Below are 24,516 nucleotides of genomic sequence, written 5' to 3' on the forward strand. Positions count from 1 at the left end.
TGAAAAAAGTCTTCAAAGGGAAATGTTTAGTCAATGTGGAAGGGGTGAAACAAAAAACGGCAGAAGCACTAAACAGCATCAAAATCAACCAGTTCAAAAACTATTTCAAGGTGACTCAAGTTGCAACATGTAAGAATCAGTACACAGCTTTTTATAAATAAATTCCAGGTTTTTATGGGTCCCTCCTTGTATTTGACAACTAATCATCTGCACATTTTTCATTGACTGTGACCATTTGTATTTCTCTTTTGTTACCTTTATTTCTGGTTTTCCCTTATTTTTCTACTGGAAGGTTCACCTTCTTGTTATTGTAAAAGCTTTTTTATAATATCCATTACTCAATGTCCCTTCCCCGGGGACACAAAACCACATCATATTTCGTGAGACTGAGTATGAATATGAAGATTCTCGCGCCCGGACAACATGACGACTCACCATGGAGCGTAGAGAACGAACACCCAGCAAAGCCCGCAGGACACTGTTTTCAGACATCGGTCGCGAGTCAGACCCTTCGTGGGGGTGAGTCGACTAGCAGTTCTCGGATCGCGCTGTTACCTCGGTGTGCCTTGTCTAAGCCTCGCACGTTGGGCACCTTTTTAGGGGACTAAGATGGTAAGGAGGTTAAAGCCAACTCTGAAAAATCAGAGAATGTTTGTTTGACAAAGGCTTGTGTGATCGTGGTTCACAGACGGCCACAAGGCCACCAGGGAGAGGAAACACCATCCACAGGATCCTGGAGAGCAGGTCATGATTAATGGGGGAAGGCCACAGAGAAGGAGACTCAGCTTGGGCTAAGGCTAGACCTCTCTAAGTGTTCCTAGGGAGGCAAGGGTGGAATGAGTTTTCTCAAGAGTCAGGGGGATCCTGGCCGCAGAAAGGCGTCGGGCGGAGGCTGAAAAACTACCTCCGCCAGGTGGCAAAGGGACCCTGCGATGGAATGCAGGGACTAGACAACTTTGGCGGTTCCTTGCTTCCAGTGGACTGTAGGTCTCTACTAGAGCTAAGAACCAGGCCAGACGACCTTTGTTGTGTTTTGTCTCCAAGTTCAAAGACCCACATCCCCTGGAGTTTCTGCCAATCCCAAAGTAACCACAGCACTGAAGATACAAAGTCTGCAACCTCTGCAGTGTTTCAGTCTCTAAGTGACTGCAGTGTCCGGGATTTCAGACAGACCCTTCAGGGCCTCCCTTTCCGTCACTTTTGAAGGTCGCCAGGCTGCAATGATTACTTAGAGGGGATTGTTAGGAAACGGCTGCCAAGTACAATTTAGCTAATTGATTTCTATGAACATATATGACTGCGATTGAAAGAATTAATTTGCATTATATATTTAATGGCCAGTGGGTAGGCATGCTCCCTCGCTCAGGGCTCCCCAGAACAAAAAACTACATCAACCAAGCCATTAAAAACGCTCCCTGACTCAGCAGGTCTGAACAGGAAATCTTAAAGTCAAGAAAATGACCTGCTAATGGTTTCAGTATTAGCCTCTGAGTTGCTGAACTAATGGAAGAAAATAGAAGCCCAGATCATCCCGAAACATTTGAATCTTTCCTACCATCCCACTGCCAAGAAGTCATCTGGCCTCTAATGATTCTGTAGGTGACGGCGGGACCCGTCTTATTGCTACAGAGTTTCTTTACCTAAAGCTGAACTCCGCCTCTCCGCAGCCTTCGTCCTCCAGGGAGGTGCTTCCCGTCCCTCCCCCCACCACCATCCCGGATAAATCGGCTCCCTCTTTTCCACACCAGCTTTTCTGGATTTGAATGTAGCACTCTTTTTAAAATTATTATTACAGTTTACTGTCAATGTCACTTTGTATTGGTTTCGGGTGTACAGCTTAGTGGTTAGACAATCATACACTCTACATAGTGTCCCCCTCGATATTTCCCGTTCCCAACTGGCACCTTGCACCGTCATCGCCATATTATTGATTATATTCCCTGTGCTGCACTTGAGACCCCCTTGCCTATTTTGAACACAGCCATCTTGTTGCCGTCAAGTCTCCTCTGTCCCAGAACAACCATCCTGCGTTCCTTCCACAGTTCTTCAAATAACAGGAGCACTTTAGGTCAGCCTCCTCCGGGCACCACCAGTCTGGCAGGATCTCACGAAGGGCAGATCACCAAACTGAACGCAATTCTAGTTATCTGAAGCAAAGTAGTAATGTGCCGGGCAAAGTCTCACAATTTTTGGCAAATGGAAAAGACTCAGTGAGAGCTATCGTAAAAGCAAATTGACAATTAAGGATATAAACCCTTCAAAAGGGATACCAAGGTGATAATGAAGGACGTCAGGAAACAGTCCCTGCTGACTGAGAAATGAGGAATACCAGCTGAGGCAGTAAGGGAGAGAAGAGAAACGCAAGAGCCAAAAACCACCTGCACGAGGTCCAAGGATACAAATCAATAGTCGACACAGGGAAAATACACACTAACAAGAAACCAAAACGCATGGCAAATACCCAGCCTTTGGAATAGTGAGAGGACGAAAATGCCAAACTAGCATTTCCCTTCAAGCGGCATAAACGAAAGTGTTAAAACCTCTTGACCACCCCTCCTGGGCTCCTCCTCATTATCCGCAGTCTCATTATCCGCAGGCTGCACCTACCCAGCCTCCCTCCTCCTCGAGCTCCTTCTTCCCTCCATCATCTAGGTCGCGGCTTGGGTTCTCTGCTCCCTTCTCATCTAAATAAACAGCGTCTAATCCTCACCCAGTGGTTCCCAAACTTCGCTGCACGTGAGAATTGCCTGGGAAGCTTTTAACAGTCGCAGGTGGTACTCTAGAGTGACTCAATATATTTTCAGTTTGTGTTTATTGTTGACACTATCACAGATGTCCCCATCCTGCCCCCTGGCTTTGCTCCACCTCTACCTAGACTGTGCCCCCATCCCTTCCCTCTGGCCATCACCACACTGTTTCCTGCATCTGTGGGTTAGACATTTAAAGACACCCCTGACCCCAGTGATTCCAACATACAGCAAAGCTGGAGGACTAACTGCCTCTTTAAGATTTCTACCAAGATGTGCAGTAAGCCCTTGAGCCAGTTTTATCTAAAACGAAATTCACCATCTTTTTATTGTTCTACTCCTCAAATCCCCCCATCCAAGGTAGGACATCTTGTTGAAGGAGACTGCTTTCTCTAACTTCCCCAGTCAAAAATTTGGGAATCATTCCTGACTTTTCCTCCTGTTACATGCTCCACACTGAGCCAGCCACCAAGTTCTACTGACTGTGCTCCCAATTGTCTTAACCTCTCACCTCCTCTCCTCTCTTGGGGGTACTTTCATTCTGTCTGAATTACTATAATAACCTTCTTCTAGCCAGTGTCTCTGCTTCTAGATATGCCCTGCATCAATCTACCCTCCACAGGCCACCTAAGTGGTACATCGTGTAATTCTTTTTCTTTCTGTGTAATTCTAATCATATTACTTTTATTTGCAAAATCCTACAGTGGTTCCCCTTGATCTTTAGGATAAAGTCTGCACTCAAGAATCACAATATTACTCACAGAACTATATTGACAATACTGCGATTTCTTATGTGCCAGGTACTGCACTTAGTAATTTACATGCATTGTCTAATTCAATGCTTATTCCAATTCTCATTTACAAAAGGGAAACTGAGGCATGAAGAAGGTAAGTATCTTGGCCACCAGCACACAGCAAGGAAGTGGCAGAAGGGGAATTTCAAATCAGATGGGTTTGCTGGTGTCTGGAGCTGGAGTGACCATTCCATTCCACTGCCTCTCTCAGGCCTTGGGGTGGGAGTCAAAGCCTTCTGTGAGCTGGCCCCTGCCTGTCTGTCTGTCTCATCCCCCTCACACCGTCCACTCCAGCAGAAGCGAATGACCTAGTGTTCCCCAGACAGGCCCTGAATTCTCACACCGCATGCCTCTGAAGATGCCTTTCCCCTGCCTGTCCACCCATCACGTCCCGCGCACACTTCGGTGCGTGGGCACGGTGGTCCTCTGGACTGGCGCAGAACCCTGCTCCCTCCAGCTTCTCTTCTCTGTGGAAGCAGTCGCAGTGATCCCTGTCCAGCTGGGCTCCAAGGTTGGTTTAAGGCTTACGTTCCATCACATCGTGACAATTATTTGAAACTGTAAAGTTCTATGCAAATGTGCCCGAGAGAAACCTCTTTTTCTGAAGTGGTGTGGGCTCAGTTGTATGACCAAATTTGTCTGAGGAGAAAACGCTTGGAGAATAAAAAAGTTGATTTCTGCCCTAAAAAGGAGAGAAATGCTGACACAGGCCACGACATGGGTGAACCTTGGAAACGTTACACTAAGTGAAAGAAGCCAGGCCCGAAGGCCACATACTGCATGATTCCATTATAGGAAATGTCCACGATAGGCAACTCCATACGGAGAGAAAATTGATTAGTGGTTGCCGAGGGGCTGCGGGGAAGGGGAAGTGAGAACTGACTGCTAGTGGGTAAGGGGTGTTTTTTGTGGAATGGGGAAATGAGACCGTGGTGATGGGGGCACAACATGGCGAATATGGTAAAAAACACTGAATTGTATGCTTTGAAAGAGTGAATTTTATGGTACGTATATTGTGTCTACAGTGTTAAAACAGGAGGTTACCTCTGGCGCCTGCTCCACCCTCTGTCCCTGTGGCAGCAACCCCTGCAAGGAGCCAGCTTCCCTGCCCCCCCTTCTCTTAGTAAAACCCAGAACACCAGTTCCCTAAAAGTATTAGAAGCTTCTGGAGGGCTGGTTAAAGCACAAATTGCTGGGGCCCCAGAGTTTCTGGTTCAGTTGGTCTAGAGTGGGGCCCGAGAATTTGCATTTGTTAGAAATGCAGACTCTGGATAACAGCTTAGGGGTGCAGAACACAGCACTGACCTAGAAGTCCAGAGGCCTGGATTCTCCCCTGGCTTGTTTCTAACTCAGCCTAGATGCATAAGTCATCAGCCTCTGGCTCTGTCTCTGATCCCAGTGCTGAATCGCTCCAGCTATCTGCCCATTCCAAACATTATCTCATCACTTCCCTTCTCCAGTCCTCTGGACCTCCCCATCCCTAAAATGCAGCCTCTTCCCACATGTCTGGCTCCATCCCCCACTGCTGCTTTCCCCACTGATCAGGAAAAAGGAGGGACATGAACACACACATAACCTGTGACACGTCGCCGACTCCCCGTGACAGCCCCTCATGGTGGGGCTCCACAGCTCCGTTGTGAGGACAAGGAAGCTGAGGCTTGGAGCGGTTAAAGAACTTCCTCGGAGTGTGGCTGAGGGGACCCAAGTCCCCATCTTCCTCCTGTCTAATGACTCTGTTCCCGTGCTTTTCTGCCCCAGGGGGCCCTTCCTCGTGCATTTGTTCATGAGCTCCCCAGGGAGACGTAGTCAAACACCGTCTAACCTCCACCAGCCAGCTCGAGCTCCAGCACGTCGGCAAACTGCCGCACCACCACACCTGTAGTAGACGCAGTCTGTGCCCGTGGACTCGACAGCACGGTGCCTCCTACGTTAGCGGCACTCTGGACAACAACATTCATCAAATCACAGGTTTGATCATGCTGGATTCCCCCCACCACCAATACACATTAAAATAAATTTACAACTATTTAAACACGGCACCTAAAATCACCTTGGGTGAAATGTGACAAAGACAAGCCTTTGGGAAACATGGGTTCAGGGCAGCGTCACGCCACTCGGATTTCACATCTGCATAACAGGATTAGACATCCGTCAGGAAGGGCTTAGCCTCTTATGTGGCTCAGTACAGACGGCCTCTGTGAGGTCCTCTGGGAGCTACAGGGCAGCAGCAGGAACAGTCGGCACGAATGGGGCCAAGGCCACGCCTTTCCCTGGATATTAATCTGAGGGCACAGGGACCCAAGGCCCCTCCAAGTAGAAGCTTAGAAGCTGATCACACAAGCCACTCACTTTATTAGATGGACTGTGAGCTCTGGAAAGGATGTGGGAAGGGTTGATGCTAACAGTGATGCTACCTGCAAGGTCTCCCCTCCCTACGGCTATGCTTGAAGGGGCCCTGTAAGCAGCCTCAAGGTGAATGGCAGAATGACACTGCCGGGCCGGCTGTGGCTGCTGAGCCCCTGGTGTCCAGCCTCGGCAGGAACAGGGCACTGCATCGGGAGCCAGAAGACCTGCAATCGGGTTCCTGTTCGGCCACCAGCAGGACACAGGACCCAAGTCATTTCCCTTCACTCTCTGAGTCTCGGTTTTTCTCTCTGTAAAGTTATGGGGTTAAGCATGAATGAACTTCAAAAGCATTGTGCTAAGTGAAAGGAACCAGTCATCAAAGACCACATATTGTAGGACTTCATTCATCTGGAAGTCCAGAATAGGCAAATCTATAGTGACAGAAAGTAATTAATGCTTGATTAGGCCGGGGGAATTGAGGGATAGAGGAGAATAACATAACAGGCAAAACTGATTACCCTCGTGAAGCTTACATTCTAGTGCAGGCTCTCACTAAACAAGAAACAATAAACACAATAAAGGAAATTATTTAAGAATGTTAGAAAGTGGTAAGTGCTAAGAATAAAAAAGAGAGAATCAGATTATCAGTGCCATTGAACTGGAGGCCAGGGGTCAGGCTGAAGTTCATTCATTCACTTTGAGATCGTGTTATGGGTTCTCGCACTCATATATTCAGAGGGTCCCAGAGCTCCTCTCTTTCCTTCCAGTTCTCTAAGTCAAACCTCTAGTCGTGTGCTCAGCTGTGACACACACACCTGGACAAACATCACGAGGGCTCCCGTTTCCTTTTCTTCCTCTCTGAGTCAACTCCAACTTCCACACTTTCATTCAAGAAATGCTCATTGATCAGCAAGGATGCCAGGTACAGGGGCTGAGGGAGACACTGAGATATGCAAGCACAGTTCTCACCTTGAAGGAGTCTGTAAACACCTAGTAATTCAGAGACTAGGAGAAGTGACCTGTGAGAGACGTGAACAAAGGTTGCAAGGGTTTCCCACCATCCTCTAGAGTATTCAAAACGCTCGCTCTTGTGGGCATGAATGATTTCGGTTGGCGGTCACATCCTGACCCTCCTCCTTGCATGCTTTGATAGTGCTTTTGAGCTACAGGCTCTTCCACAGTGGCCTCTCATGTCAAGGGCACAGGCTTTGACATGACCTGGGTTCTAATCCTAACTCTCACTAAGCATGTGATAACCACACATTCTTGGACAAGAATCTCAGCCTCCCTGAGCCTGAACTGTCATATGTGAAGTGAGCTGACTTCACCAACCTCACAGTAGATTGGATTTTATATATGTACACACACACACACACACACACACACACACACACACACGGTCTGTCCAGAAGGTATCCAGCCATGAATATGAAAAATAAATACATTTATTGAAGAAGATAAAAGATACAAGAAACATTGTATGCAGGACAATGATGCCTCAGTCCCCTTCAAAGTAGGCACCTTGGGACCTCACACAGTTCTCCCAATCACCATCAGCTGCCCTGTTATATTTTTCTGAATCTTGTCAATGCTCTGAAATCCCTTCCCTTTCAAAAGTGACTTTGGGAAAAGCCAGAAGCCACAGGGCACTAAATATGGGCTGTAGCGGGGCTGAGTCACCTGGGTGATTTGATGTTTCACCACAAAACTGCACAAGACATGATGTGTGAGCAGGCGTGTTGTCGTGATGAAGCTGCCAATCACCAGCTGCTCATAGCTGCACCCTTCTGAATCATTTAAATAATTTCTATGGAGGAACATTCACACTTTAACACAAAATTAGAGGCAGACTCATTGTTCTGCTCATTCAATCATTTTGAATGTGACGGCCACACGGTGCACATGCTCACGCAGTGGAGTCTACTGTCCCCACCGACTACTACAGCGAAGTCGTCATTGTTCACACATGCACATTCCAGTCCACTCTCCTTGGCTGCCGGGTTACAATGATGTCATGTGAACCATTCTCATTATGTTAACAATGGCTGGACTTTTCAGGGACAGACCTCCATATAAAGTACTACCCGGAGGCACTGATAGTACAAAGAAAGTCCTCAATAAGGGGAGTTATAGGAATGCTATTGACTACAGGTTATCCTCTTGTCTATGTTGTAACTTAACTGTTTCATCTATGTCTTTTTTGTCTTCCTAACATAATTCCTAGACTGCATTTCTCTCCAACTGCCCTCACGCTGAACTACCGGGCAGTGAATTATTGAAAAAATGACTCAACCAAAGGCGACACTGGAATAACAGAGGGAGGAAAGGCACGGATAAGTCTCAGGTTTGTGGTTTGGATGGCTGGAGATGGTGGTCCCTTTCACCAATGGAGAAAACATTGGGCGGGGGCAGGTTAGCGAGGAAAGGCGAAGAGTTTAGCTGGGAGCAGCTGAACTAGGGGACCAGAGGGACATTCATGGGTATGTCCAGGAGATAGCTGGAGCTGAAAATAAGAACTAGGCCATCACCAGGTGGAAACCACAAGCATGAATGGCTATTCTGAGGGGAGCTGCCTATGAAAATCACGGAGATCCTTTAAATGGCACCAAGGCCCAGGTTCCACCAGCCCAGAGATGGGGATCTAACTGGTCTGGGGTGGGGCTTGGCCAGGGTTTGTTAAAGGAGCCCCTACAGTTGTACGTGCAGCTAGGGTTGAGCACCAGTAGGGTAGAATGAGCAGCACTAAGGAAGGAATGGACAGACCCTGGGCGGCATCACCCAGTGAGCCCCCGGGTGGCACTATCATTTTGGGGGCTGAAGACCCAAGAGAATCATAAAGGAACCTGAGAAGAAATGGTCAGAGAGGACTGAGAGCAGCCCGAGGAGCCTGGGGAGAAGGAGGGTGCCGGAAAGGGCATGGAAACAGTGTGGTGGTACTTGCACAAGTTGAACTTGGAATGACCATTGACCCGGCTAGGTATACACTCAAGAGTTAAAAGCAGATGTTCAAGCAAACACTCGTACATGAATATTCATAGTGGTACTGTGCACAATTGCCAAAAGATGGAAACAGCCTAAAGGTCCATTAGTGGATGAATGGATAAACAAATTACGGTGCATCTGTACCATGGAATATTATTCAGCCATAAAAAGCAATGAAATATTGACACGTGCTATGACATGGACAGGTCTGGCCATGGCTGGTGTGGCTCAGTGGACTGAGAACTGGCCTGAGAACCGAAAGGGTCGCTGGTTCGATTCCCAGTCAGGGCACATGCCTGGGTTGGAGGCCAGGTCCCAGTAGGGGGCATGTGAGAGGCAACCACACACTGACATTTCTCTCCTGCTCTTTCTTTCTCCCTTCTCCTCTCTCTAAAAGTAAATTAAAAAAAAATTTTAAATAACATGAACAAGCCTCAGAAACAATATGCTAAGTGAAAGCAGCCAGCCACACAAGGCCACACATGGCATGACTACATGCATGTGAAATACCTAGAACAGGTGAGTCTACAGAGACAGAAGATAGATGAGTGGCTGCCAGGGGCTGGGGGGCGGGGGCGGGAAGGAATGGGGTGTGGCCATTTAGCGGGTGAAGGGCTCCCTGTCTGGGAGAAGAAAGCTCAGGAACCAGGCAGCGTTAATGGTGGTGCAGCATCGTGAACGCACTTAATGTGACTATATTGTGCACTTTAAAATGGTCTTTAAAAGGTAAAATGTATGTTCTACATGTTTCACCACGCACACACACACAAAAATATGCGACCATTCATGCCAAATCAGCCAAGATAGCCAAAAGGCCCATCCTGAAAAGGGCCACAGACACAGACTTGGCAGTTGGGACCTTCATGACATCCCGTTCTCCCTGGTGCCACCAACTGTTGCCCGGCCACACAGAGCACCGGGGAGCTGGACTATAAGCCTGTTAGGGCCTTTCCAGCCCCAGAGGACCCCAATGGCCTGACTGGCTTCCTCTGTGCCAAGGGCAACACAGAAGATGACACCCAAGGTCTCACGAGGCATCTGTTTTATGGTTGTCGTATTTATTCTGTGCCTGGTCTCCAGCCGGTTCTGTCCAGCCGTCTTTGGTTCAAGTTAATAGCAATGGCATTAAATCGATAAGCCTCACAGCATCCCAGGGAGGCAGGTCACCCTCAGGCACATTATCCCCCCTTAACAGATGGGGAAATGATGCCGCGGGAAGATTAAATAACCTGCCCGCGTCAACAGCCTGCCACAGGTGGAGGGCACGCCACTCCCGGTCCTCACGTCAGCTCGTGAACGGAGAACGCTCTCAATAAAGGGTTCCATGCAGCATGGATGATTTGCACAAAAAGGCAAGAAGAAATAAACACAGAGGTGACCCTTAAAACCACTGCAACCCTCTCTTTTCCTGCATCTCCCAGAATGCCAAGAGAGTGGAGTAATTTTTAAGACACAAGTGTCGGGTGGAAGACGGTAAGTTGCAGCGAGAGGACGGAACCAGCATGCAGGCAGCATGTGGCCTCAGTGACTAGCACCAAAGGCAGGGTCAGGCCCCCACTGCTATCAGTGACCCCTGTCCTCTGTACCCCAAAGGGTCCCGCACAACTCGGGCCTGAAATCGTGTCCATTGCATTGCTTTACACAAGCGCCTGGACATCTAACATGGGCAAGTCACTGGGAGAGACATACAGATGAACTGGACCATCCCTGCAGTCAAGAAGCTTGACGTGTCCTCGAGGAGTGTACATAAGTCTCGAAAACACAAAGTAAAAATTAGTGAGGACCACAGCAGAGAGGCTGCTAGAGTGTCTCAGGGTTAAGTGATTGGAAAGCACATCCAGCTACGGATACAGTAGGGTGGGTGATACCAGAGCAGGCCTGTGGAAGAGGTGACCAAACTACGAAGGATAGGAAAGTGAGACCTACAGGGGCAGAGGGAAGGGCACTGGGGACGGTGGCTGGGGAATGGCACACATAGAAAGTGCACAGAAGGGAGATGGCACAGGGCCACCCTGAAGACAAGCTTAGGAAGAGGGATGTGGGGGACAACGGGTATGTGAAGCAGGGGTAAGAGATTTAGTGGCAGAATGCCAGGGAGAAGCCATATCATCAAAGGTCTTAAGTGTAGGACTAAGGAGGTTAAATTTCACTCCCAGCCACAGTACTTAGTCCTGTAGCTTGTTCATAGTAAGCACACCATAAGTGTTGGTGGCCAAAATAATGCAAAAAGACAACTTAATTCATAGGAAATACAGGACAACTGTGAGAGAAGCCACCAAAAACATTGTTTCAATTTTTTTTTATTAATTGATATCTAGTCAGTTCAACTCCTAAGTTTATTTTAACTATCTAAAATATATGTTATCTTCTGCCCCCAATGGAGACCGTAATACTTGCCATCAGCTTCTCACCCCAGAACACCGCGAAAATTAATGATGAGGTAATGTCTGTAAAATGTTCTGAGCTCTTTGGAGATGCGTGGCAAAAGGCATCACTATAATTAATATTTAAAGAGATTCTACCCAGCTCTGATCTCTTTTTCTGCAGACTAATGTTACGTTCACAGGATAAGGTGATGCCAGACTGGCCTCTAAATAAACCTTCCCAACAGACAGCACCCAAAGCAGGTGCCCTCTTGAGTCCCTGACATGTGGCTGAGGAAACTAACCCGACAAAGTAGGAGTGGTTTCCGACTGGGTTATCCGGGTTCATGCAAGGACGCAGGGGCAAAACTCATCAGACAGCAAAGCACAACAGATTTCTGAGGATGTTCTTCCTCGGGACTCCACTGGTTAAGCATGAGAGTCCAGTGAAGACTTCAAGGGCAATAATTTTAGCAAAACGCACATTCTAAGCCAGTTAACATTTTCAGGTCTAAAGTAGTACCCAAGAAAGGAAGAAATAAGAATAGCTCTCTGGGCTCAATTACAAATGGAGTGGAAAAAAATAATTTCAAAAGTTCAAGGGGAAAAAAAATCAATCTATTTCCTTCCCCCAAAGCTTTCACTTCTATAAATACACTCACGCAAATGGACCTACAACCACTCTTCCTCATGAAAACACTACCTGTCTGGGATTTGCAAGATAAACGATGTGTCGGTATGGCTCTCAACCCAACCGAGCTCCAACAATGCTCTCCGAAGGCTTATCTCTTTCTCTTACATAACACTCATTTTCCCCTTCTGATTATAAAAGTAATATATGTGCCTGGTAGAAAATTTTGAAAGTCTTCTTCTTGGAAAAAAAGGAAAATAAAAAGTTACGCACTATCATCTACGAGTTGCTAATTACCCTTTTAGCCTTTTGGGTGAAAACACATATTTTCAACATAACTGGGTTTGTCTATATTGGTTTATAGCCTGATTCTCCTTGTGGAACAATTTTTCTGTCTCTTTCCTATGCTGCAATATTCTTTTTCCTGTCCTATGGGTACGAGTGCCATTTGTAAAGCTAATCCCCGACTGTTGCACATTTGGCTTACTTTAGCAATGTCTGTATTACAAACAATGTTGAGATAAACATCTTGGCATAATACTCCTAGTTATTCACTTAGGGCAGTGACTTTCAACCGGTGCACCACAAGGATTTTTAAAACATGCAGCACCGACCCCTGGTCCCTGAGATGGTCAAATTTTTTTTTTAAATGACAACAGCCACAGAACAATAGACGTCCAGTGTGAGTGAGTCAAAATTATACCTAGTTTTCGTCAGACTGACTACAAATATAATCTATCTTTTTGACTGTGCTACAGAGTTTTAGTAATTAGTTTTTGTGTGCCATGCGATGCCAAAGGCTGAATATCGCTGGCTTCGGACACCTTCGCAGAGACGCACTTCTGGGCAGGACACTGAGCACTTTGGTAAGGCTTCAGCCATGGCCAGACAGCCCTCCAGAAAGGTGACCCGGAACTGAGTCCGTGGGTCGGGGGAAAGCTAGTTCCCCCCAGCCTCTCACTGACCCCCGATTTAGTGGAGTTACTGGGAGGGTGCGGCTGCCTTTACCCGCAGCCCTTTGATTACACCAGGGGCAGATTTCCCCCCATGAGTTTGGTATCTAAGGCACTTTTCAGAGTCATTTTTCTCACGTGGGCATCTATACGTAGGAAAGCTGACATCATATTCATTCCCCAAAGGCTATTTCCCTCCCCCACCTCCCAGGGCAGCCCAGTGGTCTTCCTGCTCAGCACCTGCCACCCACATTTTCACCTCGGTGCCCTCCACTCCTTTCCTATTAACATTTCACAGCTCCAGTGGTCAGTCAGACTCAGGACCCAGTGATCAGTCATTTATTCACGCATCCTTTTATTTGCCTGATATCTCTCGGGGGTCTGCAATGCTCCTAGCACCACGCTAAGAGAGAAGCATAAACACAACACAAGGAAAAGCCTGGAGAGGAGAGTTAACGAGGGCCGAACAGCAGAAGCAGGCTCCAATGAAGGAATTGGCTTGGAGTTTTCCTGGTGAGTGAGGGCTCAGAGCAGACCAGGCGAAGGGAACCGCTGAACAGAGGCCGTGAGACACACTGAAGAGTTCTGGGTGGAGCGAGCGTTTTTGTTACGGAGGCACGAAAACAAGGGGCTAAAGATGAGACGGAGAAGTCAGCTCCTGCTGGGTCCACCTGCTGTTCTGCTCTTCCCTGCACCCCGCCTTGCTCGAAGTCCCGGGCCCTTGTGTGGACTCCTCCAAAAGCCTCGTGGAGAACCATCCTCACCATCCATCTCTCCACACTTCCCTGCCTGGTCTGGGGACCCTGGCACTCACTCAGCAGTCCCCACTCAGCAGTCCCTGGCAGACGGATGGCTCTGTGCACTGGCTCCTGAGTAGACATGTTATCAGTCCAGCTAGAAAAGAAACTTCTGGATACTGCTACATTCTCTCGCACCCCTGGCCTCTCAACACTGGGCTACCTTATAATAGACAATCGATAAAGCCTATAGAATCTAACCAAATAAAATTGGGCAGAATAAATACAAGAGAAGGGATGAGAGTGCACAGTCTGTACGCATCTAAGTATCATTCAGACAATGGGGAAAATTGAGACTGCTTTGAAAATTAGCTTTGAACACAAATGTGGCAAAAGATAGATTAATTCCCTTTAGGGATGTAATTCCGCGTCTACCTAGACATTCCTCAGTCAGGCACACAGACGGTCCTTGTTAAACTCCGCTGCACATCCCAAGGGCTCTGTGAGTAAAGGTCAATGTATTCTGGAGATTTGGAATTTTTTTTCTTTGCAGGAAGTCAGGAGGAGAAGAGAAAAAACAAGGCCCCTAATACTTGCCATCTCTGCTGGGATTTTCCATATTGATAACTCCAATTCAAAGGGAAAAGTCTAATGCCACCTGGGAGGGACCAGTCTCTGTCATTCACGCTTTCCTGCTTTCATACAGGCAACAAGCATTTCTAAACAGTTCTTCCCTGAAGGCGAGGAGCTCATGCATTCCTCAAGTGGCTCGTCTCTTCGTCTCTCCCTATTCTGCTTTGGATTCCTCCAGCTCTGGATCCAGCCCCTACCATAGCATTCATCACAATGCTTTGCTTGTTTGTCCCCACGCTGGGCTGTGACCGCTACAAGGCTGCTGACTGTTGCTCTACCCCTATGAGCCCTGAGTCCTAGATCATCACCCTCCACATAGTGGGTGACCAGCCCTTGTGACTGCAGCGCCAGGGCTACAAAAGACCCTAGGAACAACCCAGTCCAGAGGTAGGGCACTGAGGCCCAGACAGGGGAAGCCACCTGTCCAAATGCACACAGAGAGTTGGTGGTAATTAGCAGAGAGAAAGAAATCCAAGTTGTTAGCAGTGCCTGAGGGGTTAGCAGGCTGAGGGGCTTAACTGAATTTGGAAAGGATGACAGAGGGGGTAGGGGCAGGGAACTGCGTTTGGGTCTAGAGTCTCTAACACATGGAACTAGTCTCTTTTCTCTTCTCCCTTCAGATAACATAAAAAGGAAATGAACGTTTATTGAATATTTACCATGTGTAGGTGGAAGACAGCGATCATATTCTCCTCGTGTCTTCTGTAAGTCTAACACTCACAGATAACCAATTACATAAACAAGTAAGTAATGTCCTCGGGCGGTGCAGCTAGAAAACCCAGGCCTGACTCAGTAAAAAGCCCAGCACCATCTCCTGCACCCCACTGCCCCCTGACCCTAGTCATGAGGCTTCAGGGGACTAAGGAAGAGCCAGCTGGACCAAGTGACCAAGTTCACAAGTGGGCTTAGCTATGTCCCAGGACAACGGCAGTAGCTCTAGAAGCTGGTCCTTAGGTCTGCGGCCTCCTCATCTGGCAGTAGAGAGAGAATGGACCGCCCCTCCCTGGTGCAAGGCTGACGGGCCAGACCCACTTCGGGAGCAGGTGAAAGGCAGAGAGACAGCGGCTCAGATTTGCCCCTGACTTGGCTAGGCTACCACTGGTGACTGTAAAAAGCACCGAGGGCAGATGGGAGCCAGATGCAAGTAAGGCAGCTGTCACGAAGGCAGTCCTTCATCTCATCTCATCAGTCAGCACTGAGACCCAGGACTGAGCCCTCTCCTCGGCGCTGGACTAAGTGAGCAGCCGGGCTCAGCTCCTGACCCAGAGAAGATCCCAGTGAGTGGGGCAGGCTCCATAGAAACAAACATTCTGTGACCACACAGCCTGGGGAATATTACCTGGGAGGGATGAGAGGGCAGGAGTGGGAGGGCCTTCCCAGCCTGGAAAAGACTTCCTGGACGAAGCAGAACATTTTCACGTGGGGGTATTTACAAGTGGCTACACCAAGCAAGCTTTGTCAAATGGAAAATTGCTGTTCTTCAAACCCAGAAGCAAAATGAGAAGCAGAGAGCTCTGAACTGCTCCTATTCTCTTTTTCTTGGGGCTCCAAGCAGTTCAGTGGGACTATCTGCCTGACTAGCTAACCCTTGAGGTCCCTTCCAACACTGAGGTTCTTCCAGTTCAGCTCTGCCTGGCTGACCAGAAGGAGGGCAAGCTGGGGTTCTGGTGGGGACACAACTGAGGGTGCCTGTGGGTAGGTGTTCTGCTCTGTTGGCCTTTCCCCTCTTTCTCTCTCTTACTCACTCATTAGGGCTCAGTTTAAATCCCAGTCCCTCCTGTAAGCCTTCCTGGGTCTCACTAAGACATGGCCAACCCTCTGCTGGGCTCCCATGTGTCTCCGTAACACTCAGCACCCTGCCCTGCTCTGACTTGCTGCCGGCTGCAGACAGGGCAGGGACTGATTCACCTGGGCCCTCCTGCCCCTTCCGGCCTCTATCCCAGAGGAAGGGGGGAGCGGAGGAGAAAGACTGGGAGAGACATTGATGTGAGAGAGAAACGTCGATTGGTTGTCTCCTGTACACACCCCAACCAGGAAATGAACCTGCAACCTAGGCATGTGCCCTGATCAGGGATCAAACCTGCAGATTTTTGGCGTACAGGACGACACTCCAACCAACTGAGTCACCCGGCCAGGGCTCGCAGGCCATTCTTAGCAAAGCACATTGAATGGTGCGGAGCAGCAGTCCAAGAGGAAGCTCTGGACGGTGCGAGCTGGTAGTGAGAGCCGTGAGCGGGGTCTTGAGCTGCTTGGTGCCAGCCCCTCTCGAGCAAGACACTGTCCTTCTTCCCTTTGCCTCCCCCAGCTCCACCACCAGCTTCTCCAGGCTCCCTGCTCCTGCTGGCCCTAGGCCTTTTTGGCACTCTGGAATGTCAACTGCAAACCAAGTGGTATACACACTATTTGGAGAGAAGCACATTTTATTGTACACAGCATTTGGAGAGCCCATCAGCCAGCAGCAGACTTGGGACTTCTACAACAGGCTAGTTAAAGGGCAAGATGGTCCCACTATGAAACATTTTCAGGGCTACAAAACAGCATTTCTCCTGATTTTTTTTTTAACAGAAAGAGATATGTACTTGGGTATTGAGAATATAAATAATTTCCTTCAAGTTCAATGAGCCAGTCCTGACTAAATTAGAGGGGAAACATAAGGACATTAAGTCTTCCTCCATGTGTCCCTTCTCTGGCCAGAGCACACTCACTGTGGGATCTCCCCTAAGTCGAAGAACTGGTAATGAATATTTTAATAGCCACAGCTCCTCCTGCCCATTGATAAAAACTCCACTGACTAGCTAGAGCGGGCTGGGGAAAAGGAGGGAGTGGACCAGCAAGGCCTATTTTCCTGAGCCCCCAGCCACATCCGTGGATCAGGGATGAACAGAGCAGCCTGGCGTCTTCACAGCACCAGCCACGATGCTGCAGGAAAAAGAGGCCAGAGACGTGCAAAAGGAAGACCTGAGGCTGGTGACTCCGGAAAACTGGGTTCAAATACAACTGAGAGAAAAGACAGCCACATAGGTGGGGAGAAAGCAGAGACCCAAAGGCTGAATGAATGGTGGTCCCTAACATGTATGCCCATATCCCAATCCCCAAAACCTGTAAATGTGACCTTTGGCAAATAGGGTCTTTACAGATGTAATTAAATTAAGGATCTTCAGGCAGGAGTTTATCCCAGATTATCCAGGTGAGGCCTAAATCCCACGACAAGCGTCCTTCTAGGAGTGAGGTGGAGGGAGATTTGACACAGAGTGAAGGGAAGGAGGCAATGGGACCAAGAAGGCAGAGACTGGACTGACGTGTCCACAAATCGAGAAGTGCCAGGAGCCAGGAGAGGCAAAGGACGGACACTCCCCTAGGACCCCCAGAGACAGTGCGGCCCTGCTGACTCCGACGCTTTCAGACTTCCAGTCTCCAGAACTGCGAGGGAATGAATTTCTGTTGGTGATTTGTTCCGGCAGCCACAGGAGACCAATACAGCACCTCAGAAGTAATCGGACTGATGAGGGACTCGAGTCCCAGAGAGGGGGCTGAGTCACCCAGAGCCACCTGGTGTCAGCCACTGGTTCGGGACACCCTCCTGCACAGCCCACCAGGCCTCTCGGACACCGATGTGCATGCGGTTCCCCAGTGGCAGATGAAGAGCCCATAAGGGGCCGACAGCGAACTCTAGGGGGGCCCACAGGGAGCCCGACTGGGCCTCCGGCTCTGCTCACAGGGCAGACTCTGAAGTGAAGCTGCGGTCCTCCAGGCTGGCCAGGCCCCACCTGCCTGGCTGTGTCACCCCTTGGCTCCGTCCTTTCCAGGGCCCTGGATAAACTGGGACATTCTGCCTGAAGTGAAGACTCATGGAGCTGATCCCTGTCTTTGAATGTCCAAGGGGCTAAGAAGAAATGGATTTGGGGGTGGGGCTTCCAAGGGCAGAGTCAAGGCCAATGGGGCAGCCACCGCCTGGAGGGAGAGTTTGATTTAGCATAATGAAGAACTTTCTAATAATCAGAGCCAACTGACAATGGCGTAGCTGTGTCTCAGGGACTGGCCAGTCTGAGCAGAGAGGCAGGCTGTGTTGGGGGAATTCCTGTACCAGATAAAGGCCGAGCTGGCAGCCCTGACGGAAGGTCCTGGCTGTCAGCTGAAGTATCCTGCATGAATCTAGGTTTTTGGAATATAGAGAGGAAATGTTCTAAGAAACATATTACCTAGCTTTTGCAAAGAATTAAGTACTGCACCTACTCATGAGTGAGCTCAGGAAAGACATAATTACTTCTCGTTTCTATATACAAAATGTCTCTGCCCCCAGGAAGGAAGAAAGAGGAAGAGCATACATTTCCATATAAACATCACCCTCTAACCTGACAGGAGCCAACAGCACATGTCTCAAGTAGCAGGGGACAGCCTGGACTTGATGTCCATCTCCATGGAAAACCAGAGAGAACAGAGACTCCAGCCACCAACTGAATTAATTTCATTTAAAAAAATAAATGGCACCCTCATCTTTATGTGAATAATTGCTTTTTCTTTTGCATCCTTCTGAATTCTACATGTGGAACTAAGGAAACAACACATCAGTAACTCCGAAGCTCAATTACATTGACGCTCACACTGTAGAACCTGGGGAGGCTGTTTTTTGGGGGGTGGTACTGCTATCACTGGTCACGCCAAGGTCGGGCAGACACCCGACAATCTAGACTCTCAGAGAACAGGAAACACAACATTTCTCGTCTGCCCGCACATCTGTCTTCTCTTTAGTCAAAATCTCAGAGCGCTAAGCACTGTCGCATCCGGGTGAATTCCTCTGAAGCTCTTTCCGTTCAGGATTTTGAAAATTTGCCATGCTACTCTTACTGAAGCGGCGGAGCTCAGATAATTTCTCAAGAGATTTCAAAAGCACATACTTTCATACTTTAGATATCTTTTCTAGCCCATAAGTAGTGCTTTCTCTCCCCCCACCCCCCAAAGAGTCAGTGTTACATACACACATCATTTAGCAGCCGCTTGTGAGAAGGCTGGGAACCCGAACAATTTCTAACCTCTGGCAAAGTCTCCAAACATCGGGTGGGTCCCTGAAAATAGTGGCGTTTCAGTGCAAATAATGGCTTACTGCCCTTCCCCCCCTTGGCCAAGCCCCAAATTGAGCTTCCCACTGTCCTTCAGGCAGAGAGTTAATTTTTTAACTCTCATTATCAGAGCTGTATAATGGAATCAGTGGTTAGCAAAACAAACTGAAGACTGTGTTATCCTGCTTCCATGAATGCATATGAAGTTTGGTGTATACCTTAGACTACAGTAAAGATACAGCTGCCATAGCTGCACAGGAATAAAAATCTTATGTACTGAATGGTGTTAAATGCTCAGGCATGTTTGGTGTTGGAAAGATTTCTACTACCAGACCTTTTGGTATAGTGAAGAATCCTTCTATGATATAAACAATTATTTCCAAGTGCACCTAGCTTGAAGGTTCAAATTTTACATAGGATCTTTACTAAAATGGGCTATATGGAAGAGATAAAATCAAAATTCAGGCTCTTCTTTGCAGTTACGTCAACACTTCATCAGATGAAGGACCTACATCGAGAGGCATCTGGGTGCCAGGAATGAGTTCAGCCGAGAGCCACAACCCTGAGCTTCAGCATTGTGTTTCTGGCTCGACCCAAACGATCTCAGGAAAATCACAGGCAAACAAACACAAGCATTTTTCTCAATCCAGTGCAGCAAACACATGCACTGGGGCTGGGCTATAGGGTGAAGGTAAGAGGGACATCATGCCCGCCCCTCCCAGGGACTTCTCAAGACATGGCCACATACACCAGTGACCACACACAAAACCCCTCACGGTTGACAACATTGGTGTCTTCATGAGAGGTACTAAGTGGGGTGGGAGATCAGGAGAAGACGAAAACCCTGGGACAAGGGCATCTGGAAGACAGTTCCTAGGGTAGATAGGGTTCAAGATGGGCCTACAGGCGCAAGCAAGTCCACCAGGGCTGAGACACATGCCATGCAGAGGGGCCAAAGGGAGGGGCTAAGGCCTAGAGACCTGGGATTGACTGTGGTGGAGCGAGTGGGTGAGGGAGGAGGGGGCCAGGGGGACTGGGGGACGGGAGGGAGTCAGCCCACCACGTCTCCCGGACTGAGGACTCTGGATTTCATTACCTTCACACAGCAGACCCAGTGAAGGTCTCTGGGCCCCACTTTAAAGAAAACAGAAGCCTGACGTTAGGAGGAGAATGGAAATGTGAGGATATGCTTGACAGAGATTTAAGGGGTCAAAATGACATGACTTGATGAGTGACTAGATGTCAGTGAGGAGGGATCTGGAGAGACAGTGAGTTCAGAGATGCCTCGGCCTCCCTGCTGTGGAGGTTCCAGCCGGCCATCCGTCCTACTGCGAGTGGGCAAGGCCGCCTTTGGTGGCTCAGCCCATGCTTCCCCTTTGCACACTGATGTGCACCTCCAGGGTCACTACTCTTCAGGGCTTGCCAATGAGAAAGGGGATGAGGGAAAGGGAGGAAAGGGGAGGGGGCAGGGAGGAAAGGAGAAGGGGCAACAGAGGGAGAGTTAGAGAAGGAAAGAGAGATGGAGGGAGGGGGAGAAGAGATCCTGAAGAAGAGGGTCTACGGTCGACGGCCCCTAACGCTGCAGCAGCAGCCCACCATACCACTTGGGGCCTGATCTTGCAGGTGAGCACACCAAGGCTGAGTGCTCCTCTTTTCAAAACTCCCAAACCACAGTTTTGTACGGAAGGGGCATACCACATGCTCTAGAGCATCCCCCAAACCGCGTGGGTGATGTCTGTGCAGACAGCCCGTCTAGCCCAACAGCACACTGAGCCCTTTCAGGCCTCCAGGCCTTCGTGTTTGCTGTTCCCTCTGCCTGGAATAGTTCTCCCACCTTCCACCCTCCTAACTGAACTTTTATTTGGTGCTTCCTACATACCTGGCCCTATTCTGAGAACTTTGCATATCTCAACTCATTGAATCCTCACAACAACCCTGTCAGGTTGAGTTATTATAATCCCCCATTTAGAGAAAGAAATCGAAGTCCAGAAGAATAACTGACCGGACAGTGGAATACATCTAGTGCCGGAGGGGCCAGTACTCACGTCCAGGTGGTGTGGCTCCAGGGTCTGCCTTCCTGCACATGAAGCCGCTCTGACCCTTGCAGAGCTGGATTGTGCTCCCTGACTCTTGTCACGACCGGCTCCTTCCCTCCTTTGGCTCTCAGTGACGCAGACGGGTCTTCCCTGTCCAGCCTCAAAGGGGGCACCTCCCCCCTTACCTTCTCTCACATTACCCTGCTTATTTCCTCCCCAGCCCTTAGCACACCTTGTAATTATTTATGTATTTACTTGTTTACTGTGTTTCTCCAACTAGAATGTAAACCCAGCAAGGCAGGGGTCTTCCCTTTTGTTCCAATGTATCCCAGAGCACCTGGGATAATTCTTTGGTACAGAGTGGGTGTTCTAGGAACAGGTGTTGAATGAACAAATAAAGTGCGGTATTGTGGGCGCAACGTAATGCTGCACAGGGTCACTGGGCATTGCACTGTTGTCCTTCCATCCATCCTCATCTCCTTCCTTGGCTACTACAAATCCCCAGTGAGCTACACCAAGGCAGATAGGAGCCAGTGCCCCGTTCCCAGTATACGTGGGCAATGCTGATATATTTATAACTGTGTCTGACTGTCAAATCCCTTCACCCGGGTCCTTGAGCATGTAGTGACAAGCTTGTGGGAGACGGGAACCGTGTATTCCGATTGACCCCTCTGCGGCTTCCCAGCACTTAACAGCACTCACAAGGCCGGCCGCTGTGGCTGTTAGCGCCTGAGCTGAGCACCCTCCAGGTGAGAAAAAGCCCCTGCCCCTTGAATCAGGAGGCACCTTAAATACAAAAGACATGGTTGCAGGAACTCCATCCTGGTGGTGAGGGTCTAAGTCAATACATCTGCTGAAACGAAAAGCACCATCTGATACCCCAATGGCATCTAGAGATATTCACGGAGCTTGCCCGAGAACATGCCACTAAAAGGAACTGCCATCAAACACCCTTTGTAAGCAAACACTCGGGCACTTTCACTCATGCTCTCATTCAGCCCTGTGAGTTTGGAATTACTATTACTCCCCTTTCACGAGTGAGAATAGCAAGGCTCAAAGGCCCAATATCCCAAAGCCAGTGTGGATTCAAGGCCAGGGTCAGTGCCTCCTGAAGCTCCATCCACAGTCCTCTGCTCTGAAGTGTTTCATGCTTCCACCAGACTCACTGTCTCCCACCTGGGCCCCACACTTTCCTGCCTCTGTAGCTTTGCTCAGACCTACTCCTTGACCTAAAATCGCCTTTCCACTTTCCACCACTTTCTGAAATCCTCTTCTTTCTTCTGCCTTCCAGGGTACAGGTTTCCTCCATGTCCGCAGTTAGAACTCACCCTGCTGAGTGTGCCCAGAGGTCCCAGGTGTTAGTAACTCCCGAAACATGACCTGTGATCTAATCCTCTTCATCCCTCCTAGAATCTGAGCACCTTGAGGGTATGGCTGATTAGCATTTTCCCTGTTTGTGTCTTCCTGAATGAGTGGTGAGAAAGTGCTTGCTGAACCACTGAAGAATGACGAACATAAAGATTTGGGTGGCATTTGAATGCATCTGAGCAATTTAAGGTTCTGGACAAATTAGCTTCAACTACAGAGTACTGGGTGGGAAAGGCAAATATGTACCACGGTTCTGCTTTCTTTCTGCTCCATTCAGAGCACAGACCACACTCTCACTAGTCCTCCGATTTCATAAAGCTTAAAACCAAGAAATCAAGGAAAGAAATAAGATGCTAAACTCACTTCCGTAAGAGTCTTTTCATAGTAAAGGATCTCACAGGCACGCTGGGGAAACCAGTGATCGCTGCTGCACGAGGAGGGCAAGAGATTGGGCAAAAGAATGAAGTCCACCTTCTAGGATGAGCAAGCCTGCAGCCTGCTCCGCTGTGGCTGCTCCAGAATTCACCTGTCCTGGGAAACATGCACTGGCAACACTGAGGGCCTCTCCCAGCGCACGGAGGTTGAACGCCCACCCAAGAACGCCTGATCTGGCATCATTTTAGATCAGCTTGATTGGAAAACATCTCGACCATCGCTTTGGACCAGACACAGGTAGGTGCTGGCCTCTGTGTCGGGACTCCTAAAACGGTGCATTATTTTTTTCCCCAAACAACTATTTTGAGGTTTTCACAAAAATAACTGACTCACCAACAGAAACGCTTCCTGATCTATAAGGCACTTCGAAAACAAATCATCACGCCGTTGAATATTTTATGATGGCCCAAAACGCTGGAGGAGGAAAGGCTAGCATCCGCCAGTGCTTGCCGTATCTATTTCGGGACTCCCAAAGTAAACTGCAAATGCCTACTTTATTTTCTGAGCACCCATTTGCAAGTGCTGGGTGGATTCTGGGTAAAATACTGCCTCTACCCAAACTGCCTCTAACTACAGAGACCTGGAGATTCTACTTCCCAGATTTACAGGGGAAGGACTTCAGCGATCACCTCGTGCACACTCCTCTCACCCCCTTTTATTAGGGCCGCAACACCAGTGGGGGTATTGCCCAAGGACACACAGCCACTGGATGGCAGAGGAGTCACCAGGAGCCAGGGACCGGCTCCCGGCCCTGGGAGTAGGGAATATTTTCTGGGGCTGACTCAACACCCCTCTTAAAGATCAGCCAAAGCTGCTGCAGGTTTGCAACTCGACCCCTGACGTTGACTCAGGCGGGTCCCAACATTCCTGCCCACCCCCAAGGAACCCTGGAGCGGAGGCACTCGGGGGGTGCCCCTTGACTCACAAATTGGCAATACAGGCATGGCGTTTCTGGTGATCGTCCCTGGCGAACCCCTCCCGGTCCAGGTGTCGCCGTGGAGACCCGGCAGGGCAGGCTGGTCGGAGGTCACTCAGAAAGTTGGCGCTGGCCCTGGCCGCACCCGAACCCAGGGCTCCTGCCTCCTGGTTTGCCGCTCTTTGCACTACACCCTGCAGATCTCGAAAACTTAAGCAACACACGGATACTGTATAAAGACTTAAGCGTTGCAGGCCCTGAACGAGCACGCAGACTCGCTCAGGAGTCAGGGCAAGACGACTGGAGGTGGTCGCGGGTCATCCGGGCCGGCGGTGCAAGCGGAGCTCACGGCGGAGGGCGGCGCGGAGGAAGCCCAGCGGCGGGCAGTGTGCGGCGCCCGCAGGCCCGCGGTGCGGGGACTGGCGGTCCCCCTGAAACTTTGCGGCGCCCGGACCTCGCCCTTACCTGCAGAGGAGGCGCCGCCCGCGCGGACCGGGACCTGGCGCTCGCGGGGAGGG

The 24,516-nt window shown here is 49.3% G+C and overlaps 1 protein-coding gene across 1 annotated transcript in view; it reads right to left on the bottom strand.

The window, feature by feature from the left end:
- FRMPD1 (FERM and PDZ domain containing 1) overlaps window positions 1–24,276 on the bottom strand; it is a 72,055-nt gene extending 47,779 nt beyond the window's left edge. The window contains exon 1 of the mRNA XM_037164122.2: window positions 24,008–24,276. The gene's annotated coding sequence lies outside the window, so the exon portion shown is untranslated. The remainder of the gene's footprint in view (window positions 1–24,007) is intronic.
- Between the last annotated feature and the right edge of the window lie 240 nt (window positions 24,277–24,516).

This window comes from Artibeus jamaicensis, unplaced genomic scaffold (assembly GCF_021234435.1).
Source record: "Artibeus jamaicensis isolate MK-2021 breed Jamaican fruit bat unplaced genomic scaffold, CSHL_Jam_final scaffold_1964, whole genome shotgun sequence".
Taxonomy (NCBI): domain Eukaryota; kingdom Metazoa; phylum Chordata; class Mammalia; order Chiroptera; family Phyllostomidae; genus Artibeus; species Artibeus jamaicensis.